Source organism: Struthio camelus, chromosome 6 (genome assembly GCF_040807025.1).
Source record: "Struthio camelus isolate bStrCam1 chromosome 6, bStrCam1.hap1, whole genome shotgun sequence".
Lineage (NCBI taxonomy): Eukaryota > Metazoa > Chordata > Aves > Struthioniformes > Struthionidae > Struthio > Struthio camelus.
Window position 1 is genome coordinate 43,855,253 of NC_090947.1, and position 18,405 is coordinate 43,873,657.

At 43.8% G+C, this 18,405-nt stretch overlaps 1 protein-coding gene across 3 annotated transcripts in view; it reads left to right on the forward strand.

Moving 5' to 3' along the window:
* Nucleotides 1–1,527: 1,527 nt before the first annotated feature.
* The window catches only part of LYPD6 (LY6/PLAUR domain containing 6), a 40,523-nt gene continuing 23,645 nt past the window's right edge, over nucleotides 1,528–18,405 (forward strand). The window contains exon 1 of one of the 3 annotated variants that reach the window (XM_009666488.2): nucleotides 1,528–1,715. The gene's annotated coding sequence lies outside the window, so the exon portion shown is untranslated. Of the gene's footprint in view, nucleotides 1,716–5,711; nucleotides 5,772–18,405 lie in introns of those variants that run through there. The other 2 variants (XM_009666490.2, XM_009666489.2) reach the window with 2 other exon arrangements.

An 18,405-nucleotide genomic window follows, 5' to 3' on the forward strand; every position in this document is an offset into this window, starting at 1 on the left:
ATTTACATGGTGCCATGCAGGTAAATAATAAGCAATTAATTCAAAGACTTGGTCTGACTTTGCAGAATCTAGAGATCAAAAAACCTTTGGCCATGTGACAGAACTGTTTAAGGAGGTTATATTTGGTTGATTATATTCACATAAGCATTCAAACAGGAAACAGGAGCAACATCAAACAGGAAATACCGGTGTTGCCAAACTAGACTCCTGTTGGAGTCGATCGTCCTTGATTTGTGTAAAACTCATCCAAGATTGGAATCAGGGACAGGTTATATAGCTTCTCGCATCAGCAAGGAGCGTTCCTGAATTTCTTAACAGCTTTCAACTAGGAGCCAATGCTGACTTAATACTAACACTTTTTTGATGAATTGTTCCTTATTCTATTTTGAATGCTTTCTGCATGACTAATTAATGCAATAAATTGTGTCGTTAAACTTTACACTAAGATGTACAAACAAATGGTTTGTAGTCATAGGTATTATTCAGTATTTTATCTAATCTTAGCATTCTCAAGGACAGGGTATTGCTTGTTATCTAAAAACCATGTAACTGAGTTAAAATGTGATGTCATGCTTTTCTAAATACATGGAAGTATTTATGTTCAGTCTATTGAGAAATGGACTTACATATAGTGAGATGTATGTAATTACATTCTTCTAATGATAGCAAAACCCTCTTGAAATTGGCAAGAGATGAAAACCTAGAGCCTCATATATGGAGTTTTGCTCCAGTAAACTGTTCTGTAATATTATGCTACAATGATTCACGCTGTTTTATTTCTAGAAAGACACTCCCATTTGGAGCAGACAGAAGTCCTTTGCTGCTGACCCTTTTGAACAGTGGCATCAACCCCTCAAGGAACAGAACCGCTAGGATACAGTAACCACTCACCCACAAACATTGACACTTCATATTTTAATAATCTGAGGTGCACAAATTGGTTCTTTACTGCCGGTAGCAGCGACTGAGTTACGCTTAGGGATGCGATCCCTCTCTTGCCATTTGGACAGGCTCACCCCTTTGGCAAGCTGGAAGTGGAGGCTGGCTCACTGGGCATGCACAGCGCGGCTGTAATTCCTGGTGGCCCCTAGCCTAGGATTTACCTGTGTGCTGGAGGCTTTCTGCTGCCTCTTCTGGTACAGTCAATAATCTCTGCCCTCAGGTGGCACTGACCTTGTAATTCTCTATGGTTCTGAATTTATACTTTATCATACATAGATTTTCTTGATGAAACAAGGAAGACTTATCTAAGAGAGTAGGATACAATAATTGGTTGATATATATATATGTGTGTGTGTGTGTGTATATATATATATATATATATATATATTCCTGAAATACTTCAGCATCTACTTTTAATGAATCATGAAAGAAAATTACTTAGAGCTCAGCCCAGTTAAAATCCTAATCTTTACTTTCCAGATAGACAGTGTTTAAACCTCCAGTAAACACACTTGTTCCACGCAAAAGCAGCGCGGTGCTGGACTGAAAAGTCATTTACTTAATTTCGATCTTGAGTTTCTCCAGTGTGGAAACGAGAAGGCAGTGTCAATAGAGGGCAGTAACCTGACAGCTCGCGTTGCCGAGGAGGGCCCGGAGCGGCTCGGGGGACGGGATCTGCCGCGGCATCCGACCTGCCGCTCTGCTGAGGCGCTCCGTGAAAAGCCCGGGAGGAGAAAGCAGCAAGTACATGCTACAAAGGTACACGTGCATAGGTAAATAACTGTGTCTGATATAAAAACCTCTTCTTTTTAACCTTGCTGTATTGCGGTTAAAAAAAAAAAAAAGTGATCTTTTAAGTGTACAAGTCAGTTCGGCTGCTGTGCGCTTCGGGAAAAGTATACCATGTATGTTCGTTATGAAAAATGCAAACATGAGCGTTTTCGGTAACGTATGTGCAATAAATGCCAGACTGTTTAAATTCAATATGTTTATCAGTAGCTCCTCTGGAAGCGATCAAAGGAGCTGCACGGGTAAAGAAAGTGTAGAGCTTTATTTGGAGCCAGGCGGGCGCCGCGGAACCTGCGGCGTTCGTGTCGGGGGGAGCCGGCAGGCGGCCAGCGCCCAGCGCCCAGCTCCGCTCCGCTCCGCGCCTCGCCTGCGCGCACCGGCGGGCAGCCGCGGGGAGCGCTCCCGGCGGCCCGGCGCTCGCTTGCCTTTCTGGTCAGTGCCCGAACGGCTCGAGTTTTTCATTAAAACTCATGTGATTCCCCCTCCCCCCCCCCCGCTGTCCCCTTCCCTTTCTTAGCAAAGGATAAAAATTGATGTAGAATAAGCGGCGGGGGGTGCACCCAGCGTCGCCCCTTGGAGCGAGCGCGCTGCTCGCCGCGCCCGGCTGCGGCTGCGGAGCGAGCGTCCCGCGGGCGCGCAGGGCCGCCCTGCTCGAGGAGCGCGACGGTCCGCTCTCGGTGGTCTGCTTCCCGAGACTGACAGTTCAACCCGTGCCATTGCGCGCACAAACCGCGTGTGCCATTGCATGACTGATTTGCCTGTGCGTTCATTGCAAACAAGGGCCGGTTGGGTAATTGCGTGCGCAGGCATGCAGTTGTGCGCTGACGCTTACTGTTGTGCTCTCGACGGCGGCTGTTTAAATTTTGCAAGCATGCTAGGCAGGCAGCTGTGTGTGTAATGTCATGTGTCTATTTATGCAAATGTAGCTTTTCACAAATTTATTTTCAAAGTAAGAGCAAATGAAATCATTATATTAATAGTCTGCAAAAGAGAACCACCTCCCTGATGGGGGGGAAAAAACAATTCCTACTCTTTCACTCTTAAAAAGGTATCACTATCTAAAAAAAAATTAAATTAGTTTATCAGAGAAATACTTTCTTCCCAATTACAACCACTGTATGTTCCCTTTTCTGCTCAAATATGCTCTCCTCTGAGGAAATATTGACAGTTTCTTAATGATAATTATGTACTATAAGTAACGGGATGGAAAGCGCTAAATTATGCAGCTTGCCACTATAATAGGCAAGCTATAGAATTCATTCAAATGCCCGTGTTATTTCTTTTATATCTTGCAGGCATTTTCTTAGGAATGGCTATTAATAGGTATGAAAAGCTATACTAATTCTGGGACTCTTTGCACTAATATCGTCATGCCTAATATAATAGGCACACGTTCATTGCTTTTTTTTTTTTTTTTTTTTTACAGCATTAGAAGTGTGAGTCTGGCAGAAACTCCATGGTTAGGCTTTTTTGTCCATAAGAGTTGCATTATAAAGCTAAGCTAGAGCATGGGTCATGGGCTACCAATGGGCAGAACGGGCACAATATTTGTATTTTCTTTAAAAACTGGTTATGTAGCCTCAAAAACCTTGTTCTATTGAAATTAACAGTAAATGACAAAGACCCTAATGTGCACTTGGTGAAGATCCCAAATATTGTCATTACAGTACCGTTACAACTATCTTTGTTAAAATTTATAACTTCCATTGCTGTAGAAATCGTGTTTTGCGCAGCAGTAGGAATATCTAGATTGTAGGAGAGCTTACAGTTGCTGTCATGGTGTGGTGTCAGGAGGTCAGATTTGCTCCCGCTTACTGCTCCCCTTTCATGGCTGCGGAGCTGCAAGGATTTCAGACTCGCGTATTTGGTTTTCTAGCGTGCAAACATAATGGTGCTGGCCGCTGTGTAGCAAGTACAAGCTTAAGGAAGGGCAACGGGATGAAAATGTAGATATTTCTGCTGTGGTAAGCTATATACGTACATGCGCTCAATGTGTTGATGGAGAGGTGTCACAGCTAGGTTGCTTCATTAGATCTGCGCTCGCTTTGGTGTTGAACAAAGTAAAAACAAAGCAGTGGTAAGGTACTTACGGGTGGATGATCACAGCAATAATAACAGAGATTTAGCTCATTAGTACTGCTCAGATAAAATGATTCCAAACACTCAGCTGATTAGTTATGCAAGCACCACGGACATGCTTTTAATAGGGTTTGTCCTCTGGTCTAACCCTGTTGGTTCCTGTAGGGCCCTGTGAAGTGCCAGTGGAGAAGGAATTTGACCCTTTGGTTTCCACTGGATTTTTAGGGCAGTGCTTACATAAAAGCATTTGAAGAGTCATCTCTCTCTTACTAAAATAGAAGATGTGTTTGCTGTAAATATAAAACTTTATTTATATGTTAGTGATCCATGTGTTTAATTATGTGGTATTCATGTCAGATCTTGAATCTGACTTCCTCAAACTCTCTGCCATAAAAGGCAAAGTATAAGTTACAATTTGGTTTGAAAATAGAATACATTATTTGCAGTTCCTGCTTTGTGAGTAGGATTGGGGTTTTCAAATGGAAAACCAACTCTGAATTCCTGGGATTTGTCCTGGCTTCCAAATGCAGTTAGAAAGTGACTTGATCAGGAAGACGAACAGACAGTTTAAGAATGCTGAAATAATTGCTGTACTTTCTTCAAGGCTTTGCTGTATAGCCGTGCATGAACCTGACCACGAGTAAGCTATGATTTTCCCCGCCCTGCCCTTTTCCTGGCCCCCACATTGCCTGTAGTTTCTGTCAAATTGATGTGATGGAAGCAGCAGAACAACTCACAGAGGTCAAACGATACAAGAGCAGAGCTTGGACTGTGGTGAACTTTGTAGAAAAGATTGGAAGTAGGTATTGATAAGCCTTATAGTTGGTGCAGTGAAACTTAGAAGTAGCAAGACGTATTTAGTTAAAATGAGCTCCATTTTCCTTTAATCCAAACTCTTTCAGCCCTGGGGTGGCTGACGTGGTCACTGGATAAAATGTAGTGCATCTGAATTGCTGATAGGTATCTTCTTTTTGTAGGAAGGTGCTTACTAAGTGAGAGTAGAGCAAGGTAAGCAGAAACATAGTGCAAAAGCTGTATCAGCGGTCCTGGATAGATTTTTACATTGGACAATACTTGTTATGTTATAGTTGGAGAACAGCGACGTTAGCAGAAATGTAGGTCATGTTTCTTTCAGCATTTTTTTAATTTGGATCCCATGGGTTTTTGGAAGGACAGGTTAGTTTGAATGACAGGACTGTCTGCTTGTTGGAAAGCCTTCTTTCTTCTTATAAAACTAGTAATTCTTTGCGATTTTCTTTTTTGTTGAGTATTGGAATAGTTGTAGTGGACCTTATGTCTGTTGTGTTCCTTGTTGCATGGGGTGACCTACTCACAGAAGAACGTAATTCTTATCCCTAAGTCACCATATGTTCACAGCAATAAACATGGTTTTCGGTAAGTGCCTGTTATTTGTTTTGTTATGTGTACCGTGTACTTTATTGTCTCTAATACAGTTTTTATATTGCTGTTGTGGAAGCTGTGAGGGTTTCACAGAAGAAACGTACGTAGATAGGATGGACTGTTTCACTATGGATCGTATATCACTGTTAACCGCTTAAAATTTTCCACATTTGCAAAATAAAACAAAAGCAGTGCATTTTCAAGTGTTTTTTTCACCTGGCACGTGCCAAAAGTGAGATGGCATTGCCATTTGTACTCTGCGCAGCTTTGCGCCTACGTGAGCCGCAGTTGCCGTTCTGCCCCGCTGTAGCGGGCTGAGATTTGCTCTGAATCCACAATGTTGTTGTTGATGTGGATCACAATAACGCCAAGCTATGTCGTTAACACTGGCTCTCTCTTGGAAGAGCTCCTGCAGATGCACGCAGTCGGAGCTGTTCCTCCTGCCAGGGGTTCGGTTTGCTGTCATACTCAGAAAATTCTTCCGGGAAACCTTGAAATTAAATACTGGGATGTACTTAGGATGAGTATCTAAAATATCTTCCGTGGTCATGTATTTCCAAGTAAGCTGTTGCAGGGAGCTGATTTTATGTTAAGCGGGAGCTTGTGTTAAATATGATAGGAAGGGATGAGAGGAATGGAGCAAGATATAAGTAAATGTTTTATTGTTGTCTTTTTCCTTTTATGTGTTTATATAGTACATAAAATCCCTTGTGCATTATATTTAAATTCTGGGGATTTTATTTGACCTTTAGGTTTTTTCCTATGCAATTGCATTTCTTTAATAGAATTACATAAATTTCTGTCATCAAATTGTGTCTGCAATTGCTTTGCATCAGTCAACCTATTGCTTTTGTATGTATCTCCTTTCATCTCGTTAGCTGTTGTACAGACAAATTGTGACTTGTATGTAGTTGACTGACTAGCTGTCAAATAACTCCTTTGTATAGCGAATGAAGTTGGCTGGCGAAAAGTTAGTATAAATGTTTCAGCATTAGGCAGGACATAAAATTACTTGATTTTTGTACTGACAGTGGTATATTTCTATACTAAGGCATATGCAGTGCAAAAGAAAAATATGTGAACAGGTATTCCAGGAGTACTGGAAATCAGTTTGTATTGCAGTGAGGGAAATGATTCTGGAAGTCAAGGAAACATTGTATTTTCTTGGTATTTTATATCCAGAAATGCTGAAGACTGCATTCCCATGGCCTTGCCCAGTTCAGAGCCTATTAAATATAGGTATTAAGTGCCCAAGGACACTTTTAAACATTCCTAAGAAAATAAAACTTAACTTGCATGCTTGAGTTTCATGATTAGCCTGTAATTTATCACAGGACCTTTCTTAAACTGCCACTGTGTTAAAGTGTTTGGTTTTTTTTTTTTTCCTTCAATAGTTGGAAATTATTAATTCTAGTCCTAGTTCCCTTTTGCTATTATCATACCTTTATGCCCTCAGAGCTTCTTATTTGAAATCACTGCACAACCTGATTCCATGGTATTTTCCAGTATTCATACGGCGGCGCAGTTGGGGCTAATGGCAGCTGGTTGTTCTTTCATGCAATTGCAGTCGCGTTACTGTTATTGAAATCAGTGTTTTTCAATTTTGGTGTTGGAGGGAGGGGCCCGAAAGCCTCATGCCAGGACTGCAGTCAGCTGGGACTGCAGGACGCACGTCTTTATGTAAGTAATGCGTGTCTGCATTTGTGCCTTGGAAGCCAAGGCAAAAGTACTGAAGAAAGACTTCAGAAAATAAGGTTGGAAGGAAGGAGAAAGGAAATTGAATCAAAATAATCTTCACTTAAACTACTGGATTTCTTAGTGTTTGCCAGTTCTGAGCTTTCTGGATCAGATTTTTGTTTATTTGTTGTTTCGTATCGGCATGCTAGATTTTTGAATTAAATAAAGTAGATTCAGTTAGGTTACTTTGTAGATGTTACTTTGGAATAATGACTTCCATGTTCTTTCCTAAGCTAATTTGGGTAATTGTAGGCTTCTTTGACACATCTAAAAAATAAGAATATGTCTATAACCGGGTTCTCAAAACAGCATTGATGCGAGTAGAAACCATGCTCTTGTCTCTAGCATAATGAAAGTACTTGATACATTTTTAGAAGTCTTCAGATATCAGTCTGTGCATCTGTTACTGAAATCACACAGTCTTGCTGACCTCAAACAACCAACAATTTGATTTCAAAATCTCAAGGAGCAGCAGTTTAATTTCAAAATCCCAAATAATTTAAACCTTTTCATCTGGCTTTTTTCTTTCAGGTGAATACATGTGCTTTATTTGAATGCAATAAGCAGAAACAATATCCATTCCAGTGGCCAGTGATAGGTTTAGGTATGCGCCTCGCACATGGTTAGGGGTGACAGAGTTGAACTTGACTTTCATGTTTGTTTTAGAGAGCCCATCTTCCCTAAGCTACAGCAAAGAGTCAATTTGTTGTAATAGGTCAGTAAAGTGTCTTTAGAGTGGATTATCAGTTTGATGGTTTGATGTGCAAATGCAGTTGATTTAGATTGGATTCGTGTATAAATACCCATTTGAGATGGTAATTGCTTGAGTGTTATTGCATAGGGTTTATGGCACTTCTGTACGGTTAAATACATGTAAACAAGATAGACTAATTTTTCATAAACAAGGGAAATCTTCATGGTTTTGACATCACTACTAGTGGCTTTCAGGTCCAATTTGACTGATGCTGTTATTACTGTATGGTTTATGTCCACATAGTTAGTGGGGTTTAAGATATTTTTACATGTTTTTTTTTTGCTATGTCTATCAGATTGCTCATTTTGCAGAGGCTGATGAGGAAGACCTGTCAAAAGCATTCTCAGGGTTTTTTGTTCTTATATGTTTAGTCAGAGAAGTTTCTTTTCCTGGGATTCTTATATTAGTGTAACAGTCTAAAGATAAACCAGTATGGGGCAAATCAAAAAATTATATGACAACCTACTGACAGTATGTAGAGTGATTTATGTCATGGTTATGTATTTCCTTTCATAGAAATCCCTACTGGTGTTAGAGTGGTCTCCCCTGACAAACATTTGGGGCTAAACTGCCAAGGAACCAGATGCCGATTTGCAGATATTAACTCTTAATATCACTTTAGATGTGTTCATTCTCTTAAGGAGCTTCCAGCCCCCAGTGAGGCTTTTCATGCCAGTAAGTGAAATAATAAGGGCTTGCACGAGTTGTGGCCAGCGTGTTTAATCAGGGATGCAACGGAGCTGAGAGCAAGTGACATTGAGTAATGTTTGGGGAACAGGCAAAGGAGAACAGGGTGAGCATAGGGCATGGAAAAATTTTATTGTGTGGAGCCAACTGTAAATATTTAACTTGAATCCTGTATCATTGTAATAATGGTCGTTACTTTTGGGTAGGTTTACATAGCTTCTAAACAAGTTCATTTGGTGAATAATAATTGGAGTGTTTCACAGAGAAAGCATCTAAGGTCAAATAAAAGAAGGTTGGGGTGAGGGGGTGAGAAAACTATTGATTTGCCCCACCCTAGGCAAAGCTTAAGTGACCTTGTCGTCCTCATTTTAGTTCCCCTCTCTGCTGAATGATAAGTGTATTTATATTTTTTTGTTAGTTGGTCTTTAAGGACTGAAAAGACTTAAAAGTTATTTTGTCAGCATTAGGCAACCTGCTGTGAAGATATGAAAGCTTCTTGTTGTAAGATGCTAGCTTGTACAGTACTTTAACATATAATGCAGCACCGAGTTTTGTGTTTTTAAAATGTTTTTTAAAATGCTTATTTTAATTTTCTTGCTCTTAACTCTTTCCCAGATGAAAAGAGGTTTCAGACGCCTTCTGCCTCAGTATACGTTTGTCCTAGAGCTGATATTTGAGTGAGAAAATTGCAAAATGTTTTTCTTGCTGATTTGTGTTGCAGTGGGTGTTTTTCTGTGGAACTGCTTTGTTCCACAAATCTCAGCAGATGCAGCTGGAAACACTGTTCAACCAAAGACTTTTTACCCTGCTTAACAAAAGTAAGAATGTGTCAATTGTAAAATAGCTGGGAATGATCCTGTGTTTAGTTTGGCATTCAGACTTACAAAGACAACAAACCTGTGGCTTTCTGGAACTGTTGAAGTAATCTTTGAGTATGACCCATGTCTACTTTGAAAGCAAACTAGACAGCCACGTGCATTGCTTCAAGTACTTCAATGAGCCATGTGTCAATGAAGCCTGCTTTCTTATGGCTTTATGTCTTACGGTGGCTGTGGTCTGCAATTTAAACTTTTGCATGTTCAGGGCACTTAAATGGTTTCTCCTTCACTCTCTTCTCCCCGGCCCCCTCCCCCCCCAAGTTTCTGATAAGGTACTAATAGAAGATGCAGAGGCACTTGGAGGATGTCTTCAGTGTGTATCTGCTCTCATTACATTTCATGACCTCTACCTCTCCGTCCAGTCTGATTGGATTCAGTTAGGGAGTCTGAGAGTTGTTTCGGATGGAGGAGGGAGAGGAAAGGCACGTAAAGACGCACTTGCCTACTGGAGAAACATGAATGAGGGAAGGTAACAGCCTGGTGACTCGGTGCAGTGATGGGCGGTGGGGTTTGAGATGGGAAATCCTCACCTATGGAGCTAGGTGTTCAAAGGAAAGGCAAGTTAAATGACAGACTGGTGTCCCTCACCTTGAGGAGTCTGGTGTCATTAAAACTTTTTACCACTTCTAATAATATAAAAATGCTTATTTCCTAGCTGGCTTCTAAATGCCTTTTAGTGGATTAGTTTGGATTGCATCAACTAAGAGCTTGATCATCTGCCAGCCGCTAAAGTTGGGCCAAAGCTTTGTAAATTAATGAGCTCAAGGTGATTAGTATAGGTTTTGGTGCTTTGGACTTCATGCACCAAATTGCTTGCCATGCAAGGTGTGTAGTACAGTATGTCGGTCACTTTTTTTTTCTTCTAATTCTTACACTGTGAAGGTTCTTGACTGGCTGGGCTAACAGAATAAACCCAAATATCAAAAGCAAGGTTCTCTCTGTGATACTAATGAATGAAAATTATATTGAGGTTCCAAAAAGTAGGATCGACATTATAACCAATTCTTTGTTACTGATGCACTTACTTCTATAGCTGTGATAATTCTAGCTCCAGTACTGGTTCAAGGCTTGTGCATTTAGCAATCTTGTATCTGCTACCCATTCACAGGACGATTTATTGGAGGAAACTTTAAAACCTTTCAGCAACACTTCAGGCTCATCTGTGTTGTTGTTATGAATGGAAAAATATAAGTCTAGTCTTTGTACAAGTGTGTTTGTACATGTAAGTCCTGTCGTGCAGAACTGTGCAAAGCTATGCAGATGTTCTGCGGACACGAGCGCCTCGTGTTGAATAACTGTTGATTGTTAATCAATGAATCAAGGTCAGGGACTGAGCTGTTGCTGTTACCCAACAGGGCAAATTCTAATGATAGCTTGAGAGGATTCATTATCTGTAGAATTTGTTTAATTATAGTAACTTGCATTAAAATGTAGGGTTTTTTGTAGACGGGAAAGGTTGTCATATTTCATAAGCTCTGAGATAGCTTTGGATACTGGAAAACCGACGTGCATTGGATATCCATGTTCACTTTGGCATTTGTAGGTCAATGACGTTTTCATGGATTTGGCAGTGGAAGCTCACGTTTCAGAGACTCTTCCCGTACCTGCCCGATAGCCCGCACACGGTGTCTTCAGGAACAGAGAGCACTTTCACAGTGAAAGCCGTCTAGTTGATTTTTGTCCTATTTGGGCTGGAATACTTGGTAACTGCTTTCATTGCTACCTGTCTTTGTGTTTTTAAGCGTCAGCATTGCCAGTGCATGAGTCCCAGTGGGTATGCCAGCACTTGTCTCTAGTCTGTTCTTCTCTTTGATCAGTGTCTGCAACGTGTAATTCTAGTTGCTTTTCTGAGATCCTTACAATCTGGATGGTAAACAAAATGGTTTACATTTGTTGCATATCTTCTTGAGAGAGGATTACTTTCAAGGTGATTTGCCTTGAAATGATTGCATGTGCTTTCAGTAGCTGTCAACAGCATCTGGCAGGGCTGGCCCACCAGTGTTAACAGTCTTAGCAAGATCTGTGTGAGTGGCATTCATTTGTTGGATTTTTCACGTTATTCTCAAGTGTTTCAAGTAAGACTTTAATATCTGCTTATTCTTTTCAAATCCTAAGTACCTGCAGGATCCTAAGTACCTGGAATACCTCACAGTAGTTTCATTAAAAATGGTTCGTTATTCAGGAGTGCAATGGTATGTACTGTAGTCTCCTGCGGGGAACAAAGTCCCCCTGTACCTCCAGGAGGTATAAGCATCTTTATATTCACAGTCCTCAGTTGTTTCGTCTGCTGGGGCTCAGGTCCGTCTTGTCAGAGATTCAGGGAACGTGGGATATAATTGCTCTCGCTACCTGATTGTGCACCCAGGAGCCGCCTTGTGCTGCTGGGTAGCTGGAAGAGCAGCTGGATGCCTTCAAAACACTGGAAAAGTCATGTGCCATAGAGTGGCCATGCAAGGCATGAGATCTGACTGTGTAATACAGCACTTTCTGTGTCATCTGAAGTGCTTGTCAGTCCTCTGACGTTTAAAATTAAGCACTGAAGCTTGCTTAAAGAGGTCCTCACCTTCCCCGTGTCTGTGGCCCTTTTTTGAACCGAGGCTGCTGTTAGTGAGCCCAGCCAGTTTGCATGTGCTAAACCTCTTGAGCTCGTTCCTCCAGGGGTGCTGGGCAGGGAAGGCCTCTGCTGTGGCTGCTGGGAAACATTGAGCTGTGAAGAGGGTGCCTATGTACATATAAAATGCGTTTAGAGTTAAATGGCAATTGGACTAGGTGCGAGCTATAACATCTGCTTTGCAGATGCTCACTGAATCTGACTGTTAATCATAGTCTTGACTTTTAAGCATGTGTTTAACCACATCAGTGGTGCGAGGTTTTGGGGACTGTTTTTTTTAAACAGGTGAAAGGGTGGCGAGTGTGGCTGCTAGCACAGACCTCTCCCAATCTCCTGGTGTCCTCAGCGTTGTTCCAGTGGAAACCTCTGTGTGGCTCTTTGTTGACCTGCCAAATGTGAAACATCTTTTGCCCCACCTGTGAACTACCTGGTTTTGCATGCCCCGCGGGGGGATGACGGTTCCCTATGTCTGTTGGGGTTCGGCTGTTGGGTTGTAGACTACCACAGTCCTCCCAGGACCAACGCCGGGCTGTCTGTAGCTAGTGAGACTGGTTGGCAGTGGCGTTGGATTATGGTCCAACCTATTTCTTCTGGTTCAAAGCAAATAGTAATTCTTCTATCAACAATTGTAGTTGTAGCGTGCATCTTCTAAGCCTATACGATGCATCCCAAATTTGGAAAATGAGCAGCTAGGCAGGGATGTCTTGGAGCGGGTAGATCCGAGTTGGTGACTTGTTGCCTGCCACTGTTTTGAAGTGTCTCTGTGTCTGTCTGCGTTGACTTAAATATAGTCGTGTTATGTAATATCCTGCATTGTATTTTTGTTCTGTGCATGTAGAAGCTGATCGTATGATAAGATGGTAACTGTATCTTGACTTGGGCACATATATTTCTGTTAGCCCCTAGGGCAGCACTGTAAGAGTGCTCTTTTGTTTCCAGTTTAGCGCAGGAAGCTCGCTTTGGCTGCACGTGATATGACTGCCCAAGCTGGCAGGCGGTCAGAGCTCCAGTTCCGTGACATCATATCTCGGCACAGTAGCGTGGTTTGAAGCCTCACAGAAACCAAACCCTCCAATGATAAATCAAAAATTGAAGCGTCTCTTTAATTCCGTCATAAGAAAAGACGGCTTTGAGTAACGTTTTGCTGCTTCTGCTTCTAGAAGCCAAAAATTTCTAAACTGCTGAAGTGATGTAGATACCTTAGTTATAAGCAAGCTCTTAACCAAAGAGGTAAAGTCAGACTGGAAAAAACGTTTAAACAAGCGTAAACGCAGGCGGTACGCAAGCGTTTGTAGCGTGCTCGCGCTGGCGTGCGGCACGATCCACGCTCCTTTAAGCGTTTCTGGAGCGCGAGTGGCACTCGCCCCCCCCCCTTCGTTTTCCTAACGCTTTTGTCTTGAGCAAGGCACCCTTCTCCCCCGGCGCACGGGCAGCAGCCTGTGCCGGCCGAGCCAGCGGAGCTGCCCGGCTGTCCTGCAAACAACGCTGTTGCAGAGAGAGCAGAGACGTGATCAGACACCGAAACCTGCTTTCCGATTAACTCCTGCTGCTTCTAGCGCTGCTGTATAACTGTATAAGGGGTGCGGAGAGATAACGTTCCCCTCGGTCTCGAGGCTTGGTTACCGGACGTCTTATCCTGCCGCATCTCGGCCGGCCTCGATGTCCTCGGTTACCTTTCCCGCTCTGCGGGAAAGCGCGTTTTAAAAAAGCGCTCGTAGAGTAGCCGCTTTTGCGCGTGGCAAACGAGGGACCCGATTCTGCTGGTGAGTGAGAGCATGGGGACACCAGGCCCGGCCGGGCCGGCTCCTCCTCGGCCCGGCTCCCGCAGGAAGGCAGGTGCTGCCGGAGGCTGCCCCAGCCCGGGAGCAGCGTTGCTGCCGGCCCGGAGCGGCTTTGAGCTCGGGCGAGCAGGGCGCGAGGAAGGCGTTTCTGGTGCGTGCTCGCGGTGCCTGCAGCTGCGGGGGCAATGAAGAGCTGCTGCCTAAAACGGCCGCGGGCAGGGGGACAGGGAGCCGGGGGCTGCCGGCAGCGCAGCCCTTCGCTCGGCCTTTGCCCCAGGAGGCAGTGAAACAAGGGCTTTTAGGAGCAGTTATGTGAAGTCCGTGGGAAGCTTTCCGCTGACTTGGAAGTCGCCGCATCCAGCCCCAAAACACCAGAGGAGAAACGGAGCTGGTGGAGCAGCGTCTTCAGGAGCGTCTTCTCCTGGATGCCTGCGTAGCTTGGACGCGTTTTCGGAGCCGGCAGGCGGGAGTGCAGCCCCCCACTGTAGTCTTTGTGCGGTAGTCGCTGAAGCGGCTCCAGCCCTGAGCCAGCAGCGTGGGACCTGGCGCTGCCGGCCTCGAGCCCGGAGCGGGCCGCTTCGGAGCGCCGGCACGCTCGGGAAACGGTAAACGAGGGTATAAAATTTTATGGGCCGTATTTTAAAAGGTGCTGAGTGCTTACGGTTCTCTCTGGGCTGATGCTCTAAATGGCCCGCTGCCCCCCTCCACGCCGCCTTTTCTGAGCTTAGGAAGCAGTTATTCAGAAATATTTTCTTTTCAAATATTATTTTTAATGCCGCAGGGATAAACATGACAGCGTCTGTTCTGTATCTAATAAGGCCTTGCTCTGCTGAACGTACAGGTGTTTCTCAAGGGTGCAACGTTTTTGCACGGAAAGCCGTACGTCGAACGCGCTTCGAAACTGGCGGCCGCAAGGATTAACCTGCGGTGGACGGCGAGCCGCGCTGGCTCAGCGCCGGCTTTCTTCCCGCTCCGGGGCCCAGCACGTCGCATCTTCAGCCCTTTGCGTAGGCATGAGCGCTGCAAGCCTCGCGCACGTGTTTCTTTTCATCCCTGTTTTTGCAGGCAGAGAGTCTGGTGTGCAAAGTCAAAGCGGTTAAACCCAGCCGTGGCCTTCCCGGCTCTCTCCGCCGCTCCTCCCAGAACCACGCAACGTTGCAGGGACTCGCGGGGGACTCGGGTGAGGACAGAGACGGCACTGGGCTGGTGTCAGAGTCGTTTGTAAGAGCAACGAGCTGGGCTCTAGCCCAGCTCCAAGCGTAATTACACTTACTTTATCCAGTGGCCTGTTCTTAATAAGATACATAATCGCTGAAACCAGCAGCGATGGGTTAGCGAGCGCTGAGGTTGTCCCTTGTCCTGCTGTGCAGATACGCCTGTTCTGCCTGTCGTGCCCTGCGCGCCTGCCGTTTCTCTGTGCAAAGCCAGAGTCTTCTCTTACACTGATAAGACTGAAACCCCCTGAAACTGTAGCCTTGAATACTTTAAAACCATACTTGTGCTGACTTCTAATGAGACATGGCTTTGAATCTCTTGTGGCGAAGGAAGGAATTATTAAGCAGATTGCCTGTTTCCCGGCCCGGTGCTTTGCCGTTGAGGCGGGGGGTAAGGGGGCAGGCAGCCTCCTCTTCCTCTGCTGCGCTCGGAGCTGCGTCCCAGGGCGTCCGCCGCGGGGCTGCAAACTGCCGTCGTGGGAGGTGCCAGGGAGGGGGCAGAAGGGGAAGGCTCACCCCGGTGTGGGGGCTGAGTTGCCCCGTTTACTAGGCAAAGAGAGAGAAAACGCACCGGCAGGCGGCTCCTCCCGGCTCCGCGCTCCGGCAGACGGAGCCCATGGGAGCCTGTCCCCTGCCCAGCTGCGCCGTGCCCCCGGTTTGCTCTGCTCTCCCATGTCTGTCCACCGTGTCCTGTGTCTGTCTGTCCATCCTAAAGCAGCGTGCAGGTGGATTAACAAACACACTCGGCTGAGTAAAAGGGGGGCTACTTGCCTCTACTGCCTTAGGCCCCTTTCCAAAGTGCAGAACAGGTCTTGGTCGAAATGAGACCACCAGGTGAGAACCAGGCGGGACCCAGGAAGAGCTGCAAGCATCTGTGGACAGCGTGAGTCATTGAAAGAGCAAGAAGTGCTTCGGTGTTGGACAGGCACTGAAGAGAAAACGCTGCTTAATTCTTGATTTCAGCCTTAGCGGTGTCATGACTTTCCAAATAAATCTCTTCCCCGAGATACGGGGTTTTTCCATAAGCCTTGGGGCATTCTGTTTGAAACGCTTCTTAACTAGTTCTGCTGTACTGCATTTTCTTCAGGATGGAAATGCTGAAGAGGCTGTTCCTGGTGGCAGCTCTTGATCTTTCTTTAACTTAATTGTCCGTATAGAATGGCTTTATTCTGGGTATCATCAAAGTTGACTGCATTCCTGAGTTTGGTGGAAGCTGGCTGTGTTCAGAGCTTGCAGAATGGCCCCCTGTGCTGGAATTTCCTTGAAGTCCTGCAGAAGCTGGGACTTCTTATCTGGATATAATAGATTTCTGTTGCACTCTCCAGTGTGGAATTTTATCAGATTTTTTTAATCTATTTATAGTGTTGGTTTGCTCCATAATGTATTCTCGCTTCAGGGATTTTATAGTTCTTGCTTTAATGTCTTTGCTGCATTGTGTGTTTGAGATATTAACAGTTAATGCATGTTTTACCGAATGCTTATGAAAAAGAGAACAGAAATTCCTTCCAGCTTTTTTGTTTAGTTGAAACACAACATGGAGTTAAGTGCCTAGGCGGTTTTACAGTCAGTGAATTGTGATTTAATTGGACGTTAAGGAAATTAAATCAGTCATATTATTAAGGAAATTAAATCAATCATTTAAAATGCAGGAATGTATAGGTTTTGGTGAGTATTGTGGGGATGATCATAGATGTTTGTAGAGTGATCTGCGTTTTATATAAAACATTCTTGGAGAGGCCGTCGTTCTCTGAAAGTACTGGTTTCAGCACCTGGCTTAATTGTTTGTGTAAGCCTAGTTTAATTGTTCATGAGATCACAATTAAATATAAAAGAGAACTTAATTAGAATAGTGCTGTGGAAACCAATTCAAAATTCCTCTCATTAAATATGTTCTAACGGATCCCTCTATACCATTAAGATTTTTGAATTTTCAGTCCATTTGCTAATTAACTTCTCTGCTGATTTTCAGTGAGTAAACATTTATAATACTTTTTTCTAGGTCAATTTAAATAAGTTTGTTTCTGGTTTTTTTTTTTTTTTTTTTTTAATGATCTGTGATGATTTGCAAATAACCAGTTCTTACTAGAGCTTGACATATGGACTGGTTTTGGAATTTTTTCTTTTTTTCTAAAATAATTGCGTGGGCCACCTTTGCTATCCTGGTTGTGCTGTCAACTATAGTTCTGGTCCTGTAGGACTGGCTTGGTCTGTGGTGGCTCCGAGGAAGGAAGATCACAAGATGTGTTACCTGCTTTGCATGAATCAAGCTTTTCTCGCCTCACCAGCACTATAGCCTTCAGTGCTCAGGAACATTTGTGTTTACAGTTTGTCTCAATATAATTTGTAGATAAGAAAATTAGAAGAAGGTTTTGTTTTCCAACTCAGTGGTGTAAAGGGGTGCAATTGCTGGAGCCAGGCAGCATTCTGGCAGGGTGTAGTCAGCTGGTGGTTTTTGCCACGCGTTTGGGAAAATCACCACAACATCACGGAATTGACCAATAGTAGATGTATATATTCAGGAAACTGGAGCAGGTTTAAAAGGTGAGGTCATGCATTCTGGACTTTGGGAGCCTTTCAGATGACTTAGAAATACTAGTATTGACCAATAATGCCTTTGTGGAAGTAGTCGTTCTTCTGGTAGTATTAGTCCCACTGCCTAATGCTAATGTAGGCCTGATGCTTAAGTTTGAAAACAAAACTGTACAAAATTTCAGTTCAAATATTTTAAAGAAAACATTTTGGGGACGGGAATTAAATATTCTGTATTGATTGTAATTAAAAAAAAAAAAAAAGAGAGAGAGAGCAGTACTGTGGCTGTGGAGCATCTTTGCTAGAAGCCTTTTTCCTCCCTGGGCTGGGGGAATGGGATATCCTCCCATGCTCATTGTTTACAGAGGTATATGCATATTGTCAGCCTGGAAAGTAGTTGTCAGCAAAGGTCTATTTTAAGAGAAATTTGTAGGTGCAGAACAGTGTATCCTCAAGTCAGACCAAGGTTTCACTGATCAGGCATTTATTCTTCAACAACTTGGGGGCAGGTGGGACTGATGGTGGAGATCAAGTCTAATGAAAATAAATCACAGTATTCCAGCAGTGAAGATGGCAGCTACGACATAATGAAAGCTATATCTCGCTACTTGTGGAATGCCTGATGATTCATGTGTGAAAATTAAGCAACTGGTTAAATCCAGGGGGCAGAGTACATTTTGAAAAATACTTCTGCTTTGAGTGTGTTCTTCAGGTGAGCGTTTAAGGCAGATGATTTGGGGCACAATTTTGAGGTTAATTCTACGTTGAAGATAACATCTCTTAATTGGCAGACATTTGCGTTCCTGATGATATACCATAGCTATTCTGTACCTTGGGAAACTGGACTTTCTAAGGCTAAGGAGAAGCAGCTTTGCTCTAGCAAAAGGCAGAGCAAGAGAGAAAATGAAGCAATAGAGACGCCAGCAGTGAAGCTGGTTCCTGGGGAGATGGGAAGGTTGATGGAGTGGTCCGTATGGCCCTAAGATCAAGCAGAAGGAGGTCT